Genomic DNA, 21552 nt, shown 5'->3' on the forward strand with positions numbered 1-21552 from the left:
AAAGGCTTTACGAGGCCCGCTGGCAGGCCCTCTGCGTTTCCAAAAGGTGAGATCATGCACCTGAAAGCAGGCCTGCTTGGCCCTGCGCCCTGAATGGGCTTCTTGTTCTCCAGAACCCGGCTGTCAGCTTCTGGCTTGTGAAAGGGAGGTGGCTCTGTCAGCCGCTCCTGCCCGGCCCGAGGCCCTGCCAGAGGCCGGGCAAGGGTGGGGCAGCTCAGGCGTGACCCTGAATGTGCCCACCCGGTCGGGAGGCCCTGATCTCTCCGCGTCCCTGGTCCCCACAGGCTGGGCGTGGGGAGGGGGTGCCGTATCACGGAAACCTATACTGTTTGGCCCACTCAGCATCCTTGGGGCTTCTGATCGTCACCGCTCAGTAAGGGCTGTGGAGCCCCTTCATTCAGCAGCTGGGCTCTGATACCTCCCCTGGCATCCAGCCATCTGCCCTGGAGGGGCTTCCAGCCCAAGAAGCAGAAGGACAATAAGTGGGTCTCAATGGTATGATACGGCAGGTGGGATCTTAGAAGGATGGGCACAGAGGAGGGGGTGAATGCTGGCCTGGGGGTGGGGGAAGGCTTTGTGGAGGGGGAGCTATGGTAGGGACGGGGTTGACGGATGACTCAAAGGCCTGCAGGGGCACCGGTGGAGGGCAGGAAGGCAGGCAGGGCACGAGGAGGGGGACAGCTGCTGTGACCCCTCCCAGAGAGAGGCACGAGGCCTGGAGCGCTGGCCAGGGCAGGATGGTGAGGGGGAGGTGGGGGGCAGGGGAAGGAGGAGGCGTCTGCCTGGATGCTTAGCGGGTGACCCTGTCCAGCTGGGGCCTCTTTTCAATTTTTAATCCCTTTCTTCAAAATCCTCCATTCCTCCCCATCATCAGAAAGTTTCATTTTGACCTCTCCTCGAATGCTTTCTCAGCATTCCTCCCATAATTTGTTAAATTTTTGTACACTCTTTGACCATTTTTATATTTCTTCGAACTTTCAAACTTTCAAATAAACAAATAAATAAGCCAAAAAGTCCACAATTTTTTTTTTTTTAATACTTAGTGGACCAAGGAAATAAATGCTTAGAAACACATACAAATCTTTTGATGCCGTGTTTGAAGTTCAAAATGATGAGGCACATTTAATGTCCTCCGGCAGAGGTTGGTAAACTTCCTGTAAAGGACCAGACAGTAGATCTTTCAGGCTCTGCAGCCGTTTGGTCTCTGCCACGACCACAGAAGTTGGCCATTGTGCAAAAACAGCCATGGATCATACGTACACAAATGACGCATACCTGTGCTCCAATCACACTTTACGTGCCGAAAGTTCAATTTCATATAATTTTTATGCACCAGTCACCGAATCATATCCTTCTTTTTATTTTCCAGCCACTTAAAAAATATGAAAACCAGGACTTCCCTGGTGGCGCAGTGGTTAAGAATCCGCCTGCCAATGCAGGGGACATGAGTTCGAGCCCCGGTCTGGGAAGATCCCACATGCCATGGAGCAACTAAGCCCGTGTGCCACAACCACTGAGCCCACATGCCGCAACTACTGAGCCCGCACATCTAGAGCGCAACAAAGAGAAGCCACCGCAATGAGAAGCCCACGCACTGCATTGAAGAGTAGCCCTCGCTCACCTTGACTAGAGAAAGCCCACGCACAGCAACAAAGACCCAACACAGCCAAAAATAAACAAATAAATAAATTTTTTTTAAAAAGTAAAAACCATTCTTTCCTTGTGGGTTGCACAAAAACAGGCAGCTGGCTGTTTTCTGTAGTTTTGGGACTCCTGTTCTATAGTGTAGAATGGTTAATCTTTTGAAAAATAGTAGTTAAATACTTAGAAATGCATACACATCTGGTAAATGCATATACTATATGTTTTAGTTACTTGTTGCTGCAACAGAGTGCCCCAAAATTTGGTCGTTTAAAACAGAAACAATCTTGCTAAATCTCGTGATCCTGTGAGTTGACTGTGCTCAGCTTGGAGGTTCTTCTGCAAGTGATGTTCGTTTGGGCTGCAGCCACCCAGGGGCTCGACTGGGCTGGAATATCCCAGTGGCTCATTCATGTCACAGGCAGCTGATGTTGGAAGTTGGCTGGGACTTTAGCTGGCGCTGTCAACCAGAGTGCCTGAATGTGGCTTCTCCACATGCTTGACCATGACGGCTAGATTCCAAGAGGGGGTTTTCTAAGAGGGAAGAAGCAGAAGCAGCCAGTCTCCTTAAAGGCCGTGACTGGAACTGGCACAGTGTCCCTTCCAGGGCATTCTATGGGTTAAGCATTACCCATCCACTCAAGCAGAAGCTGGCTGAAGTGCATTTAGGGACTTAGGGCTAAAGCAAACCTGCTCCCTGGATCCCAGGAGCTCCTAGGGCAGCCGGCCCATGAATAGTTTGACAGGATCAGGGCAGAGGCCTGTGCTAAGGGCTGGGGGCACCGAACATTCTGGGAGGTGGACTCCGAGTCAGGATTTCGGAGGAGGTGAGGCAGGGCTGAACCTGGAAGAAGGTGCTGGAGCTGGCCAGGTAGAGAAAGAAAAGGCTGTTGGGCTTCCCTGGCGGCACAGTGGTTAAGAACCTGCCTGCTAACGCAGGGGACACAGGTTTGAGCCCTGGTCCGGGAAGATCCCACATGCCGCGGAGCAACTAAGCCCATGGGCCACAACTACTGAAGCCCGTACGCTTAGAGCCTGTGCTCCGCAACAAGAGAAGCCACTGCAATGAGAAGCCCTTGCACGGCAACCAAGAGTAGCCCCCGCTTGCCACAACTAGAGAAATCCCGCGCGCAACAACGAAGACCCAATGCAGCCAAAAATAAAAAAAATAAATACAGTTATAAAAAAAAAAAAAAGAAAAGGCTGTTGATTCCAGGCCCGGGCTGTGCAAGGGACCCCAGGCCACAGCTGCTCGGCCCCATTGTGGGTCAAGCCAGGCATCCTGGGCAGCTGCGGAGGGGGATGGGAGGTGGAGGGGTGGACCAGGCCAGGGGAGCTGGCAGGCATGAATCTGCAGGGCTTTGAGCTCCAGGCTGCAGAGTTGGGACCTTGTCTGAGGCACTGGGGAGACATGAAGGGTGCAGATGTGAGGGGGTCTCCCCAAGGAGAGAGGAAGGTGCTGGCCTTCACCCAGAAGGCCACTGGGCCCCTCCTATCCTGGGCTCCCCCTCAGCACCATGCCACCCCCTGACACCATGACCTTGGCCAGGCCTGGGCCCCAGAGCCACCCGCATCGGGCAGCAGAAAAGCCAGCCAGCCAGAGGCCCACGCACGACTGCCCACCTGGGCGTATAGCCCCGGCTGCCGATGGGCCGCCAGCCGTGCTGGGACACCCCAGGGTCTCCACAGGGGAGGCCCCGGCGCTCCCTAGGCCCGGGTGTGTGGCCCAGGCTCTCAGTGCCTTTCTGAGAATCCCCGAAGAAGAAAGAAATCAAAGGCTGGGGATTGAAAAACAAGGATGGGGAGATATAAAACAAGATTTCTATTGAAATAATTTCCTCTAATTGCTGGTAAGAGACATTAATTTTCCTTTTGAGGCTCCCCGCGGCCCCGGGCGCCCCGGGACGTGCCAAGGTGGCAGCCTGTCTAGCCGGATTATCTCAGCGCCCGTCCACAGGGCTGGCACGGCACCCACAGCGGGGGCGGGCTGGGTGCTGCTCAGCTCAGGGTTGGGGGGGCCCGGAGTGGAGAGGGAGGTGGGGAGGGAGGAAGCCCCTGATCTGGGGGCTGAAGAATGAGGGGCCTACGGGGCTCTGTGTCTCGGGCAGGCCCCCTGGTCTGGCCCCACCTGGGATGGACGCAGGGATGTTGGGACCCCAGGAGGCCTGGGCCCCTCTTCTTTGCTGTGAAACCACTGGGCTTTGGACACGGGGCATCGGCGGGGTGGAGGCCTGAGAAACTACTTCCTCACCTCTTCTGCCCTTGACCGTGGCCCCCACAGAGGACAGGTGAGGCCAGCACGGGTGAGACCAGGGTGACAGAGGCCTGAGTGAGCGCCCGCCTGTCCACGGCTCTGCACGGCTCCCCTGGGGGAGGTACGCCTCATTATTACACCCATTTGACAGAGGTGAACACTGAGGTTCCAGGTCTGGGATAGGTCCCACTGTAAGAGGGAGGCTGAATGGAGCTTCTGTCCCCAAGCCCAGGGCCCTTCCCATCACACCCCGGTCCTCAGACAGCAGTGGGGAAAAATGCAGGGGACAATCCAGATTCTTTAGCAGTGCATTCAAGGCAGTCCTCATCTGTTCCCACCTGTTCTCTAAGTGTCCCTTCTCCTGGTCCCTCCATCAGCTGGGCTGGAGGCTTCCTCTGGGTTCCCCCAGCGCCAGGCTTCCTCTCCCAGCACCCGTCACACACAGCGACTGCCCTGGCCCCTCACTGGCTGGTGCTCCCTCCCTCCTGGGAGCACCTCAGTGTCTGGGCTGCATCTGAGCTCCCTCTGTGTCCCACACCAGCCTGGGGCCCACGTCCACCGGTGTGCACGGGGGATGCCAGGTGGAAGGAAAGCCCCAGGCTGCAAGGCAGTGGTGTGGAGCCTTTCAGCGGGTGGTGGATCTCATGTCATCTTTTACCCTAAGAGATTTTTCCTTCCCTTTTGATCCCTCGCGATTTATGAAAAATAGAACACATGTGTTCCTGATTAATTTCTACAAAATCACAGAAATGTTGACTTTTTAAGAGAGTCATTTTATGTGGAGGCTCCTCTTAGATTCTTTCAAGACTTCCACCGCCAGGGAAGTTGAGTTTGGGGAGGAGACGGGTCACCCTGCCACCCTCCAACCTTCCATCGACACAAGAAGCAGCTGTGTCACAAAGGCTGACCCTGGTGGCCAGGTGTCCGGGGGTGGACAGTCCTCACTTACAGTCCTCCTCGGCTCCTCGTGGCCCTTAGGATAAAGTCCAGGCTCCTTAGCCTGGAATTCAAGGGCTATGCAACCCAGCTCTCCCGGCAACTCTGGGCCCCCTCTTCTCCCTCGGGCACCCTAATATCCAGCCTCATGGAACTTCTACTTGCTCCTAAAACATTCCATTCCGTTCGTCTCTCTATCTCTTTGCACATACTGTTCCCTCTGCTGGGAATGCTCTCCCTCAACTTTTTCCACCTGACAAACTTCTACTGATCCTTCTAAACCCAGGTTCAATGTCTCCTCATCTGTTCGGCGTTGGCTGCCTAGCCCAGGCAGCCCCCCTTGCTTACCCCAGCATTCTAAGTATTGAGTCCTCATTTGACCAAAGAGGTCCAGTCGCACCGCCTTTGGCCTGCCTCTTAGGGTCACCAACCCGGGCACGCAAAGATGAAAGGCTGGTATGTCATGGTAAGAAGTAATTAAAGGGGACAGGCAAACCCTCCCCAAATGAAAGCCAGGCACAGTGTTTATTTTTGGTGTTTTATGGGGTGATTTTGAGGATGGGAGATGGAAAAAGAGAATTCCACTAGGAATAAGCAGCAGATTTCATCATTGGGCTGGGAGGAAGGAGAGAGGAGAAACAGTCCCTCTGGTCCAGTGCTCACCATTGGGCTCCACCTGGGTCCAGAGTAACTGAGTTGCTGCCCTGGCCCAGAGCTGGTCCCAGGCAGGATTTTAGACCCCAGCAGAGGTCCCCTGGCTCCCCACCTTCCACCCCCATGCCCACCCCCACCCCGAACCCTGTTCTCAAGTGTTTTGTAGCTGATCTTGTAAGCTGGATAGAATGAATACAGATCTCCATTTTACAGATGAGCAAGCTGAGGCCCAGGAATGAAAGCATCAGCTTAGGCCACATGCTCAGTTAGTAGCCGGACAAGGATTGGAACATGGGGCATCTGCCCCTACCGCTTAGGCTGATTCTTTCTAGCCCAGCTGTCTCCAGCCATGGGAGAGTGGCCCTCGGGGTCTCCAACCTCCCACCCTGATAGCAGAGGGCACCAAATCAGTCTGTTTCCTCCAGCTGCACCAGGCCCTGGCCTCCTGGACTTCCTGCTTCCAAGCCTTACCATGACCTGCTGCTTCTATGCATGAGGAAGGGGGGCAGAAGGCATGAGGAGTTCCAGCTGTGAAATCACATGGCCCTGCTGCGGGAGGCTGTTAAGTGGGTGGGCGGGCTCTGAGACAAGGAAGACCCTCATATGCCAGATCACCTCCTCCCTATCCAGCCACAGTTCAGAGAACCACCTACCCTCTCCCCAAACGCTAGAGCCAGGGAAATCACAGAGGGCTTCCTGTAGGTGGGACCCAGCTGTGGGTGGGAGCCATCCTCTTGAGTAATGGGAGCCTGAAGCCACAATGGAGGCTGGGAGGAACCAGGGGTTGGGAAAGAATAGGAACTGCTAAGTGCTGGTAGGAGGAGCGGGTGGTGGGAGCGTGAGGGGAGAGAGCTTGGCTCGCAGGGAGCATGCAGTGTATCACGGAAAACTGCATGACCTTGGGTGAGTCCCACTTCCTGAGCACCTAGTAGGAACCTGGCTCTGTGTCCTTCACAACCAGGCCCCAAAGAAGGCATGATGGCAAATGCTTTATCCATGAGCAGGGACCAACATACACCATTTTGGAAGAGGGCTGGGGGTAAATCCCCCATCAGCCAATACTGATCTAGATTCATCTCTGACATCTTGAGCTTCTACTAGAGCCCTTCCTTGCTGTCTCTTGTGAATTGCATTTAATTAAACATTTTCAACCACTCTGGCAGGAATGTAAATGCTCACCAATCAGCCATGTGCTTCTCTATTTCCCAGCATCCTTTGCGATTAGCCTGGGGTCATGTGACTGGTTCTGGCCGATAGGATGTGAGCGGAGGTGACTCGCATCCCTTCTGGGCTGAAGCTGTTATGAGCCAATGTGTCTCCATGTCTCTCTTCTCCCGCTGTGGCAATCTCGGAGGGCCTCTCGTTCCAGATAATGAAGCTATGAGATGGAAGAAGGCCTCCACATCGGACTTTGCAGCAAAAATTAAACTTTTGTGTTGGGTTATGCACGAACTTAGGTTTGAGGCTTTCTCTAACGCTGGTTACCTGTGCATTATTACCCTGAATAACACAATCCTGGGAAATAGGGATTATTGTTTCCATCTCGCAAATGAGCACACTGAGGGCCAGAAAAGGGACTTGGCTGAAATCTCTAGAACCACTGTCAGCCCACTGTGCCCAACTCCAGACCCTGTGAGGTGTTCCCGGCTCCTTGCATTGTCAGCTTATTAACAATAGCCCACAGAGGCACAAGCCCAGGAGAGGGAGAGGCAGAGAACAGCTACAGCCTGCTTTGAAAAAATTGCATGTTGTAAAAACCCCATGAGGCTTGTGTAAACCACGATGTGCAGGGTGACTGCCGTTCAGAAAAGCACAAAGGACGCCTAAAATGGGCCGGACGCCTGGGTGCCTCAGGGGAGAAGCAGGATGCGTGCGGGGCATGAAGGCAGTGTGTGAGGCCAGCTGCCAGACGCTCCACCTGCAGCATGATGCACGGCAGGTAGGGGCCGGCAGGATGACAGAGACAAGGCAGAGATAGGGCCTGATTTACGGGCACCAGGGAAGAAAATGCAGCCAAGATTTATGGGGGCTCAAGTGACTCGTTGGAGCCGAGTTTATTATCCATCATGTGCATCTGAATGTGTATTTATGGCTTTCCAAATGATTCTGTCTCGCTGAAAATTATGTGCAAAGAACATCAACAGCAGTTCATCTGCATTGAGAAAGGCTGATCCAGAGTGGAGTTCAAGGCCTCTCCTCATCGGCCAGGGAGGCTGGGGGCTGGTCTCCTTTGTGTGTGCACAGGTTCGAGAAGCGGACACGGGTCAATGGACGCTCTGAGCCAGGCCTTGCATTGGAGCCAGCATGCGGAGATGGACCCATCTCACAGGGCGCTCGCTGTCTGCCCGGCACTGTGCCAGGCACTGAGCCAGGTGCTAGAGCTCACAGTTACACTGAGGAGGCAGGGAGGGTGAGAATACTAACTCTGCCACTTCACTGCTGGGTGACCCTGGGCAAGGTACTTAACCTCTCTGAGCCTCAGTTTCTTCACCAAGAAAATGGGAGTAACAATGATGGCTACCCCAGACAGTAAATTAGGAGGCATACAAGATACTGCCTGCAAAATTCCTGGGTTCTCTGATCAGAGGGAATTTTTTTTCTTTCAGAGTTTTAGGTGCATGTGGGTCTACTGGAACCCCAGGAATGCAGATTCCTAACAGGGGCTTGTCTCAGGACAGAGACAGTTAAAAGTGAAAGAAAAAACATGGGATCACCACACCCCCACCCACCAGGTTCTCAGTCTTGCAAGATGCCCCATTCCTGGTTCTCCTGCCAGAAGACAGGGTCTTTCTTAGAGCTTATTCTGTTTTCGTTCACTTCACTTCACTTCCAGGATTTGGGTTATGCTAAAGTTTAACCCAGGAGATGTGGAGAAAAACAAACAAACAAACAAACCAGAAAACTCACAGCTATTTCAGTCATTCTTTGCATTTGGATTTCCCTCCCCAGTCCACTTCTTAAGATTGACTTTCCAGAGTCCTCAGATAGCTGCTTTATGTATTCTGTTCAAGCTTTTTAATTCTCATCAGTGGGAGAGGTAAGGTGGAATGTGCCTACACTCTCTTAGCTGGATCCAGGAAGTCCTATAACTGGGATTGGTATAACACATTCAGTGACCTTGTTAAACTCACTTACTAATGCTAACAAGTTGTTCACAAATTTTAAAAAACAGTTTTTAATGCAAAAATCTCTTCATCTGTGAATAGCAGCAATTTGTTTCCTCCAATCTTTGTATCATTTTCTTGCCTTACCAAAGGGGTTGGCAAACTTTTTCTGTAAGGGCCAGATAGTACATATTTTAGGCTTTGCCGGCCATATGGTTTCTGCTGCAACTACTCAGATCTTCATTGTAGTGTGAAAGCAGCTATAGATAATATATAAATGAATGGGCATGGCTGTGTTCCTATAATATTTTCTGTACACAAACAGGTGGGAAGGAAGCACTTCCGGAATGACAGAGTAAGGACTTCCAAAAATATGCTACTTCATAAAAGCAATGAAAATGCTGGCAAAAATTGTCAAAATCAACTTTTTCATGGCTCTAGAAATTAACCAAAGGCGTTAAACACTTGAGGAGTGTTTTGTTTTGTTTTGTTTTTTAAATTATATGGCCAAATCACAGTCAGAACAGCAAGCTTTGTGAAGTTTTAACTTGCCTTATTCCCATTTCCCTTTTCACAGCTCCACTGTAGGTTTTGAAAAGCAATAGCCTCACAACTATGGTGGTTGTGAAAACCAGTAGCCCAGCAGCTACTAGAAGGGAAAGAAAAGGTTTGGAGCTTCCCCAAAAACCCCATGGCCAGAGAATTGTCACTGTTTGACCTGTCTGGCAGCTCCCTGAAAAGCTGCATTCTCAGGGATTGTCTTTATTTGGCCTCAGTCTTTGCTCTGTGTGCCCTAGCTCCAGGGCATTTGTCAAAAACAATCAGCTGCAATTGTTTAATTTTGTAGCTGCCTGAAGTGGCGATACTAGTTGGGGCTAAAGAAAATATTAAAAGGAAAAGCTGGCAAATGAGATGTCCATGGGGGCTTTGAAAAGCTCCAACATATTCTTGGGTTGCTTGAAGGCCATATGCATGTGCATAGCTCTGCACACGCCCAGGAAAGACCTGTGACGGACCTAATTTCTCACCTCTGGCTGACCTTGAGGCTCTGCACAATCAGGAAGTGAAAGCTAAGGCTAGAGCATTGAAGGTATGCCCCATCACATATACAAAGCCCCTCAACAAAGGCTGGAAGACTTAATGGTTTAAAGGATTTAAGGAAATCTCTATCTAATCATTAGCTGACCACTAAGCTAACTGAGCAGAAACTTCAGTGGCCAAACACAACAAAGAACACAGATTTTGCAGAATTAGTTCAGGAAAGTCACTAAAGAAATAAACAATAGCAGCAACAATAACAACAAATCCTTGGCAAATGGTGTTGCGTGGGAGGGGGGAGATCTGATTTCCAGATTTGCCTCATTATATTATTTTAAATGTCCAGCTTTCAACAAAAATTTATGAGACATGCAAAGACACAGGAAACTATGGCCCATGCACAGGAAACTGTTCCTGAGGAAGCCTAAACACTGGACTTACTAGACAAAGACTTTATTTATTTTTTATTTTTTAAATTTTTTAATATTTTTGCTGCATTTCTTTTATTTATTTATTTATTATTTATTTACTTATTTTTATTTATTTTTGGCTGCTTTGGTTCTTCGTTGCTGTGCACGGCTTTCTCTAGTTGCGATGAGGGGGGGCTACTCTTTGTTCCAGTGCGCAGACTTCTCATTGCGGTGGCTTCTCTTGTTGCGGAGCAGGGGCTCTAGGCACGCGGGCTTCAGTAGTTGTGGCTCGCAGGCTCTAGAGCACAGGCTCAGTAGTTGTGGCACATGGGCTTAGTTGCTCCACGGCATGTGGGATCTTCCCGAACCAGGGCTCAAACCCGTGTCCCCTGAATTGGCAGGTAGATTCTTAACCACTGCGCCACCAGGGAAGCCCTAGACAGAGTCTTTAAATACACTGTTATAAATATGTGCAAAGAACTAAAGGAAACCAGGTCTAAAGAATTAAAGGAACAACACTAGTAACCAACTGAACCTAAATAGACATCTACAGAGCATTCCAACCAACATCAGAACACATATTCTTCTCAAGTGCACATGGAATCATATGTTGGAATCATATGTTAGGCCATAAAACAAGGCTAAATAAATTTAAAAGGACTGAAATCATACAGCATGTGTTCTCCTGTCTCAACAGAATGAAATTAGAAATCCATAGCAGAAGTATATTTGCAAATATGTGGAAATTAACTAACACACTCTTAAATAACTAATGGGTCAAAGAAGAAATCACAAGGAAATTAGAAAATACTTTGGGATGAATAAAAATGAAAACACAATATACCCAAACTTGTGAGATGAAGCTAAAGCAATGCTGAGAGGGAGCATTATAGTTCTAATTGCCTATATTTAAACAGAATAAAGATTTCAAACCAATAACCTAAATTTTTACCTTATAGGAATACAATAGAGAAAAAACAAAACACAAAGTTTGGTTCTTTGAAAAGATCAGAAAATTTGACAAATCTTTCGGTAGACTGACCAAGAAAAAAAGAGAGAACAGTCAAATTACTAAAATCAGAAATGAAAGTGGGGACATTATTACTGACTTTACAGAAATAAAAAGGATTATAAGAGAATACCAGGAATAAGAGTATGCCAGAAATTATATAACCTAGATGAAATGAACAAATTTCCAGCAATCACCAATCTGGGTGACTGTATTTTTCTAGTCTAATTACTCTGGGTAGAATCTCCAGTACAATGTTTAATATAAGTGGTGAGAGAGGAAAATCTCATTGGTGTTTTACTGGGCATTTCTTTGATTACCAGCGAAGGTGAATATTTTAAAATATGTTTATTGCCTTTTTTAATTTCTTCTTTTGTGCATTTCTTTTTGGCCATTTTTCTATTAGAACATTCATTTTTATTTATTTGTAATTGCTTTTTTAAACATTTATTTATTTATTTATTATTTATTTTTGGCTGCGTTGGGTCTTTGTTGCTGTGTGTGGGCTTTCTCTAGTTGCGGCGAGCGGGGGCTACTCTTCGATGCGGTGTGCGGGCTTCTCACTGTGGTGGCTTCTCTTGTTGCGGAGCACAGGCTCTCGGCGCGCGGGCTCAGTAGTTGTGGCGCACGGGCTTAGTTGCTCCGCAGCATGTGGGATATTCCCGGACCAGGGCTCAAACCTGTGTCTCCTGCATTGGCAAGCAGATTCTTAACCACTGCGGCACCAGGCAAGTCCTGTAATTGTCTTTTATATATGACCCTTTGTCATATTTGTTGCAACTATCTTAGCCTTATTTGTAGTTCCCCAATAAATTTAATTAAAAGGTTCTTTAAAATACAAAGAGATTTAGTTATATGTATTAAATTCGACCTATCTTATTCTTTTTATTTTTTCCACTGCTTTTATGTTTAGAAGTCTTTAGTCACCCCAAGATCAAATATTTGTCTATAATTTCTTCTAGTTTTTAAAATAATTTCCCTTTTTATATCGAATTCTTTAAATCGTCTGGAATTTATACTGAAGTATGGTGTGAAGGAAAGAGCTAATTTTATTTCTTTCCAAATAGCTAAGCAAATGTCCCGGCATAATTTATTGAATAATCTGTTCTTTCCCCACAGATTTGCAATGCCACCTCAGTAAGTTGAGATGCGGTGATCACCTTGGCAACGGGGCTGTGTTAAAAGCATTTGTTCTCACCAAGTGGAGGGCTGGTGCCCAGCAGGGCTCAGTCTGGCCTCACTGCACATCTTCCCTAATTAAGATGCACTTTTTGGTTTTGTCTTTTTTCAAAAAAAAATTCTCCTTTTATAGCCATGATGCCAAAAGAAAATTAAGGCCAAGGTCCTTTCACGTCTGATCTGTTATGAGCTGGGCCTGCCAGAGTGGTTGGAGCATGGTGGGGGGGACATGGATGGTGGGGTGAGAAAGTGGAGAGTGATGTACTCCTGATACATCCTGAGGACCTGGATGGATGTCATCAAGGTCCTTGAATAGCTGAAGGGCGGGGGTGGAACGGTTATGTTTGAGAATACAGCTCTGATGTAAAACAAAGCAGAGACTTCCGCTGTTGGCCCAGAGGAGCCCAGCTTGGGGCCCTAAGCGTTCCCTCCCCTCCTGGGAAGGCAGCTTCTGCCACCAACAGGCAGCAAAGCCCACACTGCCCGTTCTCTGGGGTTCTGGCCTTAGGTTCCCAGAGTTCTCCTTCCCTATCAGGTATCTGTGTCCAGGCTGGAGGGGATGAGACCTGGACCTGAGCTCGTTTGCCAAGAGCAGGAGAAGGAGTCCTCCTCTGGGGAGGCGCCAGGGAGCCTGAGCCCAGCAGGGGAGACCGTGAAGATGCTTGATAACCACCCTGAATGCTGGGTGACCGCAAAGCCACCTACTGTGAGAGGAGAGTGAGCAAGAGGCCATGGCAAGCTATGGTGGGAAGACACAGAAGCCTTGGTGGGAAGGCGCAGAAGCCTTGGTGGGAAGACACAGAAGCCTTGGTGGGAAGACACAGAAGCCTTGGTGGGAAGGCGCAGAAGCCTTGGTGGGAACACGCAGAAGCCGTGGTGGGAACACGCAGAAGCCGTGGAGGGAACACGCAGAAGCCGTGGTGGGAAGACGCAGAAGCCTTGGTGGGAAGACGCAGAAGCCGTGGTGGGAAGACGCAGAAGCCGTGGTGGGAAGACGCAGAAGCCGTGGTGGGAAGACGCAGAAGCCGTGGTGGGAACACGCAGAAGCCACGAGCAGGCAGAAGCCATGAGGCCGGAGACAGACAGCGAATCGTGGTGAGAGGAGGGATGGACACGCGGCAGAGCCATGAGAATCACCAACCTGCTCCCGCTGCAGAGGTACCCAGGGCTGACTCAGATCCAGCGCTATTCCCTTGGGGCCTGCCCCTGCTCCCGCCCATATCCTTTGGGTCCCCTGCGGTCCCTGGAGCCTTACAATAAGCCCTGTTACTCTCGGAGGCACTTGGAATGGGTTCATCTTGCTTATAACCAAAGCAGCCCCGATCGCAGTCAGTGTGAGGGGCCCCAGCCTGGTGCCCTTGGCCTTCCACTTGGCACAGCTGTAGGCGGTGCTGGTGGCCCTGGGTCTCCAGGCTTAATTAACCACCCACCCCCTTCCTCTTCTCCCTGGGGACCCGGGTACTGAGGCCTGTAGAGCCCCGGTCCAGGCATCCTTCATCTCGTGCCCTCCCTTCCCCTCCTCAACCAGCGACAGAGGACGGCCTGAAGGCCGGGCCCCTGAAGACCCAGCTCCTCCTCCCGCCTCACACCCAGCATGAGTATCCTTTGGGTGAGAGCCCTGACCCCCGATATCAGAGCTTCCCCGCCCTGTGCTACGGGGGGGCTCCAGGCAGTCTCAGGTGGCGGCCCTTGGAGGCTACCAGGGTGGTGCTGGGACAGCCAGAGACCCCGGGCTGGGCACATTGCTGGGTGCAGTTCTGGCTGTTTACCCCGAGTGCTGTGCAAATAATATCCTTTTCTCTGTGAGCCGTGTCGTGAGAAAGATCAGGAAGCTCTGCCCCAGGTGAGGGCAGAGCAGCTGCACTTCAGGAGTGACCGGGCCTGACGGCTGCTCTTCTAGCTCACCCACTGGTGCCCGGCCTCGCCAGGGTTCTTGCTGCGCCAGGAATCTGGTAAAGAGAGAGGACAGTGCCGCGGGCAGAGAGGGTGAGGGATTCTGTTCCCCAGGTCCTACAGAATCTTCGCAGATCAAACCTCAGGGTTTGACTGAGATTTCTGGAATGTGTCAGTCCTAACAGGGGGGCTTTCAGAGCGGCCAGGGACCTTACAGGTCATTGTAGTGGTTAAGCATATAGGTTCTTGTTTTGCCACAAAGAGAAATGAAGCCTGATACAGCCACAACATGGATGAGCCTTGAAATCATCATACTAAGTGAAAGAAGCCAGACACAAAAGTGTCTGATTCCATTTCTATGAAGTGTCCAGAATAGGTAAATCCATAGAGACAGAAAGCAGATCGGTGGTTGCCTAGGGGCGGGGGGAACAGGAGGATTGGGGGGTTTTACTAAATGATGTGGGATTTCTTTAGGCGGATGCAAATGTTCTGAAATCAACTGTGGTGATGGTTGCACAACTCTGAATATACTAAAAACCCCTGAATTGTGCGCTTGAAATGGGGGAGTTGAATGGCATGTGAATTATTGCTTGATTTTAAAAAGCTCAATTACAAAAAGGGGGGTGTAGGTTACAGGGTGAGGTGGCCTGGATTCAAATCCTCGCCCCACGACTTGGTACCTGGGCAACCTGGGGCAAGTCACTTAACCTCCTGGTGCCTGGATTTGATCACCTGCAACAAATGAAGATGACAAATCCTGGGGCTGGTGTGGGGATTGAATGAATCAGTGCACATGACGGGCTCGGCATGATGCCTGACCCATGGCAGCAGCTGCTCTTACTAGTTCAGTGAAGCAGCCCTTTGTTGGACACGGAAAACGGAAGCCCCGAGAGGTTAAGTGACTTGCCCAAGGTCACTGTCATAGACTGAAGAACGGCCCCCAAATATATGTCCAAGTCCCAATCACGGAACCTCTGAGCATGACATTATTTGGAAAGAGGGTCTCTGTGGATGGGATTAAGTCAAGGATCTTGAGATGAAGAGATCATCCTGGATTACCCAGTGACAAGTGTCCTTATGAGAGACACATAGAGGACAAGACAGACATAGGAGAGAAGGCTGTGAAGACAGGGACAGAGGTTGGATTGATGTAGTCAGGAGCCAAAGGGATGCCTGGGGCCACTAGAAGCTGGTAAAAGCAAACATGGATTCTCTCCTGGAGACATCAGAGGGCGCACGACCCGCGGACACGTTGATTTCAGATTCCAGCCTCCAGAACCGTGGAGGATAAGTTTCTGGCAATTTGTTAACGCAACCTCGGGAAACTGGTCCGGTCACTCAGCCCATGGAAGCAAAGAGCCAGACTCTTGATTCTAATTATCACTTGAATCCCCTTCAAGTTGTATTTGTGTGAATAAAAACCAGCTTCAACCCCAGATACTATGAGAGTTCCGGAGGCGGGTTCTGTGATCCCCTTTCAAGATGGGGACACTGAGGCCCGGTTATCACTTGCCCATCAATATGTCACACACCCATCAATATGGGGGAGTGGGAGACTGGGACGTGTGAGCCCAGCTGTCTCCTTCGGGACACATTGGCTCATTAGATTTACCAGCCCCCGCCTGAGAAAGTATTTAATTTGCCTTTTACAATGCACCAACTGCATGTTAATTAACTGGCAATTGAAAGTTATAGGTGGCATTAGAATTTATTAAGAACATTGGACATAAATCTCCCGGGAATTCAAGTAATTGCAAATCTCATGAAATTCTCTTTTTTTTATAATCCATAAAACAGGTCTGGCAGAGAGGTGTTCCAGAAACCTCGAGGTAGTTGGGATTGCAGGTGTGGGATTGCCAGTGGGCAGGAGGCTTCTGTTCTGACCTAGCACCGTCTTGGATGCCCACCTGGCCCCCTACCCACCACCTCAGTCACTGCCTCTGGGGTCTGGGAAGGAGTCCCTCTCCTTCGTGAATGTCCTGTGACTCACGGCAGCAATCAGAGCTGGGCGCTGGGGATGCACGTGTGACCCTGCCCACAAGAAGATCACAGCCGAGTGACGTGGGGTCGGGGGTGGAGCTGTGAGGGTGCCTTGTTGATCCAGGGAGGTGCGGGCTTGGGCTGGGGGACCCCAGTGGCACCTGGACCACCTCTGGCTGGGGCCCAGGGCCAGAGTTGGGCAGTTCCTGCCCATCCAGCAGGAGAATAGCCCCCTGTGTGTCTTTGGGACATGCCAAGTGCAGGACGAGAAGAATGTGTCCCCAAGTGCCCTTCCCCCCAGCCTGGAGGGGGCCAACCTCGCCCAGTGCATTCTGGGAAAAGAGATACTCACAGGTGACCTCTGAACCCCTGGGGGTCAGGCGAGTGTCTGATTAATATCCAGCCTCACTCTGATTCCCTCCTGGTCCCAGGAAACAGGTCACCACGTTCTCTTGAGTTCCAATCCCAAGGCGGTGCAGCAGGAAACGTGGGGTCCTATTGGAATGCCCAAAAGGAACCCCAGCCTGGGCTCACCAGGGCTTCTGGCCCACTTCTGAGTTTTTCACCGTGACCATCCAGGCCCTCCATCCGGCTCCGCATCCCAAGGCAGCACATCAGCTGTGAATTTCTGCCTGAGGTCAGGATGTGCCCCGAGCAGCGGCAAAGCATACCCCCTCAGCCCCGGCTCTTGCCATCAGCTTCTCATTGCCCGCGTCGGGAGTGATGTTAAAAATATTTTATGATCCGTATGGCACAGGAACCCACCCATCAGAACAGGTCCTCTTCCTAGCACTGGAGTGGGGTCCTAGATTCTGGGGAGGCTACAGGAGGGGTCGGGATGGTGGGGGGCATGTGAGGAGCTGGGGTCCATCAGCACAGGGGTGTTTTGATATTTTAACTACAGGTTTCGCTGCCCCAGTGGGAGCTACTGAAGGTCAGCCCAGCCCAAGTCCCCTCCACGCTCACTGTGGCCATCACATCCGGGCACTTGCCAGAAGTCACCATCTGACCAAGGGGACCCTGAATTTCTGCTTTGGCTGGTAGCTGACTAAGGGGGGCTGGCGGGGGTCCCTGGCTATGAGTTGAGGAGCTGCATCCAGGTCCCACACCTGCCCTGTCCAGGAGACCCTGGGGACCCGCCCACGGAAAGGGGGGCCCGAGCCGGGGCCCTGCCTGAGCCTGTGCCCTTCAGAGCCTTGCTTCCCTGGGCTCAGCTAGGCAGGAGGGTGAGGAGAAGAGGGTCTTGCAGACTAGGGCTGCTCAGGATCCTGGGGGACGGGGGTCTGGAAGGGAAGGTGTTAGTAAAGAGCTGTCGGTCCCTGTCCTGGTTTGATCTGGACACTGGGGCACAGGAGAGAAGTGTGTGCAGGAGGCATTGCCTGGAGGGAGGCTGGGTGTGCCCTGAGGGTGACTGGAGGATGTAGAACAGAGCAGACTCGGGGGAGGAGACAGGGAAGGGGTGCCGGGTGGAGTGAGGGGAGGTGAGGCCAGGGGGCCAGCCTGAGCCAATTCTCCCTCCTTAACCCCCTGGGTGGACCCTGCAGGCGGGGCTGGGGTTAGGAGCTCAGAGATGCCCATCCCCTGCACTGGGCTGACCCTCATGAACCCCGTCCCCAGGAGCTGAAGGGAGAGGGGCAGTTTCAGGCAGAGAAGGGTGCCTGGCCCTGGAAGCCCAGTCATCGATCCTAGGGGTGCTCTGGGCAATGCACCCCACCATCTGAATCCATCTTGGGACCTGCAGGCTGAGCAGGTTAGGGTTTCCACACATCAGCACAAAGACGCTCATGGTCACGACAGAACCAAGAGCCAGAGGGACACAGCCCAGCTGTCAGGCTGCAGGGGTCAGAGGAGGTGATGCGTCTGAGGCCTTTGCCCAAAGCCAAGAGCTGTGCTCCCGATGGGGCCGTAAGTGCTGGACGCCCCAGGCACCCCCTGCTCTCTCCCACGTCCTGCAAGCACCAAGCGCTGGCCTTGCGGGGCACCAGCACCCACAGGCTGCACAGAGACGAGACCAGTTGGTGCCTCTCTCGTGCAGCCAGCAGCCAGGAGGAGGGAGGCCCGGATGATGGCGCCAGGTTGCAGAGCCCAGGCTGGGCACCAGAAACAAGGGAGCCACTGCAGATTCATGATTCAGGGGGGATGCTGCCAGGCTTGCATTTCAGAAAGATCGATCTACCATCCAGACGGAGGGGAGAGGCCAGACTGACATTGAAAACCGGCCACAGCAGCCCATCCGCTCCGGGTCAGCTTCTCCCCCTCCAGCGTTTAGGGTCCTCCAAGACCTGGCCCCTGGCATCTACTTCAGTCCCCTGTGGGAATTCTGTCTGCTCGTCATCTGCCTCCGACCTTTGCTCACACTTGCCCATCCCGGCAGTGCTGTCCCTCGGTCTCTTGGTGGATGTGAACTCCACTCTTCCTTCTAGAACCACTCGCTGGGAGGCTGTGCAGGGCAGCAGCCGAGAGCACAGCTCCCCTGACTTCTCCAGGTCCACGAATCCTGGTGCCCTGGCCACGTCCGACACCCTGCAGGCTTGGCCTGTCCGCCCTGCTGGCACGAGCCCCCGTTGGACGTTGGTTCCCTCCTGCACCCCTTTTGCTCCCAGTGGCTCGGAGGTGGGCCTGGGAGCATCTGGACATCCAGTCCTGGGGGGAGGATCACTCCAGACTCTGCCAGCCCCCAACCCAGGCCTGCCCCGGAAAGTGCAGGGTCCAGGGCCAGGGTACAAAGGGAGGCATCGTACGTCTAAATATTTAAAACTTATACGTTCAGCTAATCAACTGTTAAATAAGAGATGCTCTACACTCCTACTTTGACAAATATCCTTTAGAAGGACCAGGAAGGCCAGGTTGATTTCAGGTTGTGACCTTGCGGAGTTCTGCACTGGACCGTGATGGCCCGGGCAGAGCCAGGCCCTTGCCCTTTGAACCATCCCACGTCGCCCACTTGCTTCTGTTTGCACTGAGGGGCTTTGTGTGCATGTGGACACCCACCCTGCCCGCCTGTGCTCAGTCTACACCCCCCCACCTCCAAACAGCAGCCCCTGGTCTAAGTATGCTGATGTTTGTGGGGTCTGTCCTTCAGACATTCAGGGAAAGAGGCCCATGCAGACCATGGGCTGGGGGCCACTGGGGCAGCAGATTTGGGGTCCTGGGTTAGGCAGGCAATCTCTCTTAGGGCCCCCCGTCTGCCACCGGCTCAGCGAGAACGAGATGCCTCGTGTCCTGCTTCACTAAGGGGTGGGGGCTTAGCTTGTCAGGTGGCGTCGGTCCTCGCGTAGCCCCAGGAGGTGCATTGTTCCATGAATGAGGCTTTACCCCGCAAAGAGGGGGCGCTCTGGGCAGGGGGGGCGCCAGTGAGCTGGAGAAAGAAAAGCGGACTCAACCCTCCAGGGGGCGCACTCACACCTTTGCCCGTCCCACCCTCTCCCTCCTGCATCCCTGCCCAAGGGGTTAACCAATGAGTTGCCCCCTTCCCTCCAAGCCTTTGCCGATGCTGTTCCCCCTGCCCTTCCCGGTTTAGCCGACTCCCGCTGATCCCTGAAGACACTTTCTCCTCCAAGGCTCCTCCTCAGGCCCCGGCAGATCAGCTGCCCCCTCCATTGTTTCGATGTGGCCACGTGGCATGTCACATTGGCCAGGATTCACCACTGTCACTAGATGTGGGCCTTCCGGGGACGGGCCCCTGCAGCACCGGTGGGTCACCGCTGCCGGGCTCGGCAGCAGCTCTCAGCGGCCGTCACTAGGTGCTCTTGCTGGGTAATGGGGTGGGTGTCCCCATCTGGGGAAAGGCATTCCTTTATTAACAAACTGATGTCCATCTGGGCCAGGCCCTCGGCGGGGGCAGCGGGGAGGGAGGTGGGCTGGGAAGATGGAAGTCAGCCAGACCCAGCCCTGCTGTGAGGGAGCTTTCGGAGTGCCAGCTCGGGACGAGGATATTCTAGGGAGACAATGTGGGGCCGGGGGCAGGGGTCACCAAGCCCGAAGCTTCCAGCTGGGAACACAGGGTCTTGCAACGGGAAGGGGGCTGCCATCAGAGCAGAGCTCCCCTGGGTCCCCTCATGTGCGGTGGGGTGGTCCCAGCAAGGGTGAGCTCCGGCTGGACACGGCCTGCAGGAAGCCCTGGGTGGCATTCAGCCAGTCCCCCACCTCGGCTGAGGTCTCAGGGGAAGGTCCGAGACGCTGGGCCCCCAAGTGGACGAAAATGTCCAGGACCCCAGGCGCGGGGCAGGAGCATGGTGGGTAGAGGTCCCTCTGCCCAGAGCCCTGAGCCCTCCCCACTTCACGCTCCGTCTAGCAGAGCTGGGCCCAGGCCCAGCCCAGATGCAGCGCTGCTGGGTAGAGGGTGGGGAGCCTCTGAGGGGCTCCCCTCGCTCTCCCAGCCCCACCATGGGGGCTCCCTGGGGGCAGAGCCAGGCCTCCCTGCCTCAGGGCCTTGTGGTCACCTTGGCTCCCGGGGGCTCCCGTCGGACACCCCTGGGGCGGGGCCCGGCCGAAGCTGACCCGGCACAGCCAGCCTCCCCAGCAGCCGCCACCACAGGACACCGGAGCACAGCGGGGAGAGCACCTTTATTGTCAGAGGGTTACAGGCTTCCCGCCGCCTCTGACCGCCCCTCCATGAAGACAGGCCTGCAGGAAGCCACGTCTTGGCTCCCACATGGCTGGCCCTGCCTCAAGGGGGGCAGTTGAGGCCTCAAGGGCAGGGAGAGGTTACCAGGGCCCAGAGGGACCAGGCCACAGCCTCCCAGGCGCACCAAGGGCGGTGGGGACGAGTCGCTCCTGCCACGAGGGGAGACGCACCTGGGGCGGTGCCAGCACCCGTGAATGTCTGAGTTTGCGGCCGTCGCTGAGACAGCGAGAGAGGAGCACCAGGGCCAGTCCAGGGCACAGGGCACCCGACACCGGAGAGGCCTCGAGCGCTGTGGCCTTGAGAGCTGCTCTGGGGCACCGGGGACCTGCGTGTCTGCTGCGGAGCCTGGCTGGGACCACAGCGCCGAGGGCGGGAGCATCTCTCCCCAGCAGGGCCTGGGAATCAGGCAGCAAGCCCTCCTCCTCCTTGGGACATAGGACTTGCCGTAGAAGTGGCCAACCCTGCAGCTTCCCAGAGAGCCTGGGAGAGGGCAGGGCTGCAGGGATGGCCCCTGGAGGGTGCACATTTGCATAAATCCTCCCTCCTCCCAGCTTAGCGGTGGGAGGCCCCGGCAGGGTGGGTGGGGTCAGAGAGATTGGGATGCAGCGGTGGGCAATGCCAATTCGGTCTGAGGGTCTTTGCACCCCAACGCTCCTCTCTCACGGTCTCCAAGTCCACGTGACTATTATGGGTTTAGTCAAGGTCTCCCTGGCCTCCGAGAGCAGCTACAGGCCAAGCTGCTCCCCAACCCGTGGACCAGACCCTGAGCCCAGGGAGGGGAGTCGAGGAAGGAGGCCCAGGGCCCCCGCTGTCTCGTGCTGGGCAGG

Source organism: Eschrichtius robustus, chromosome 16 (genome assembly GCF_028021215.1).
Source record: "Eschrichtius robustus isolate mEscRob2 chromosome 16, mEscRob2.pri, whole genome shotgun sequence".
Classification (NCBI taxonomy): domain Eukaryota; kingdom Metazoa; phylum Chordata; class Mammalia; order Artiodactyla; family Eschrichtiidae; genus Eschrichtius; species Eschrichtius robustus.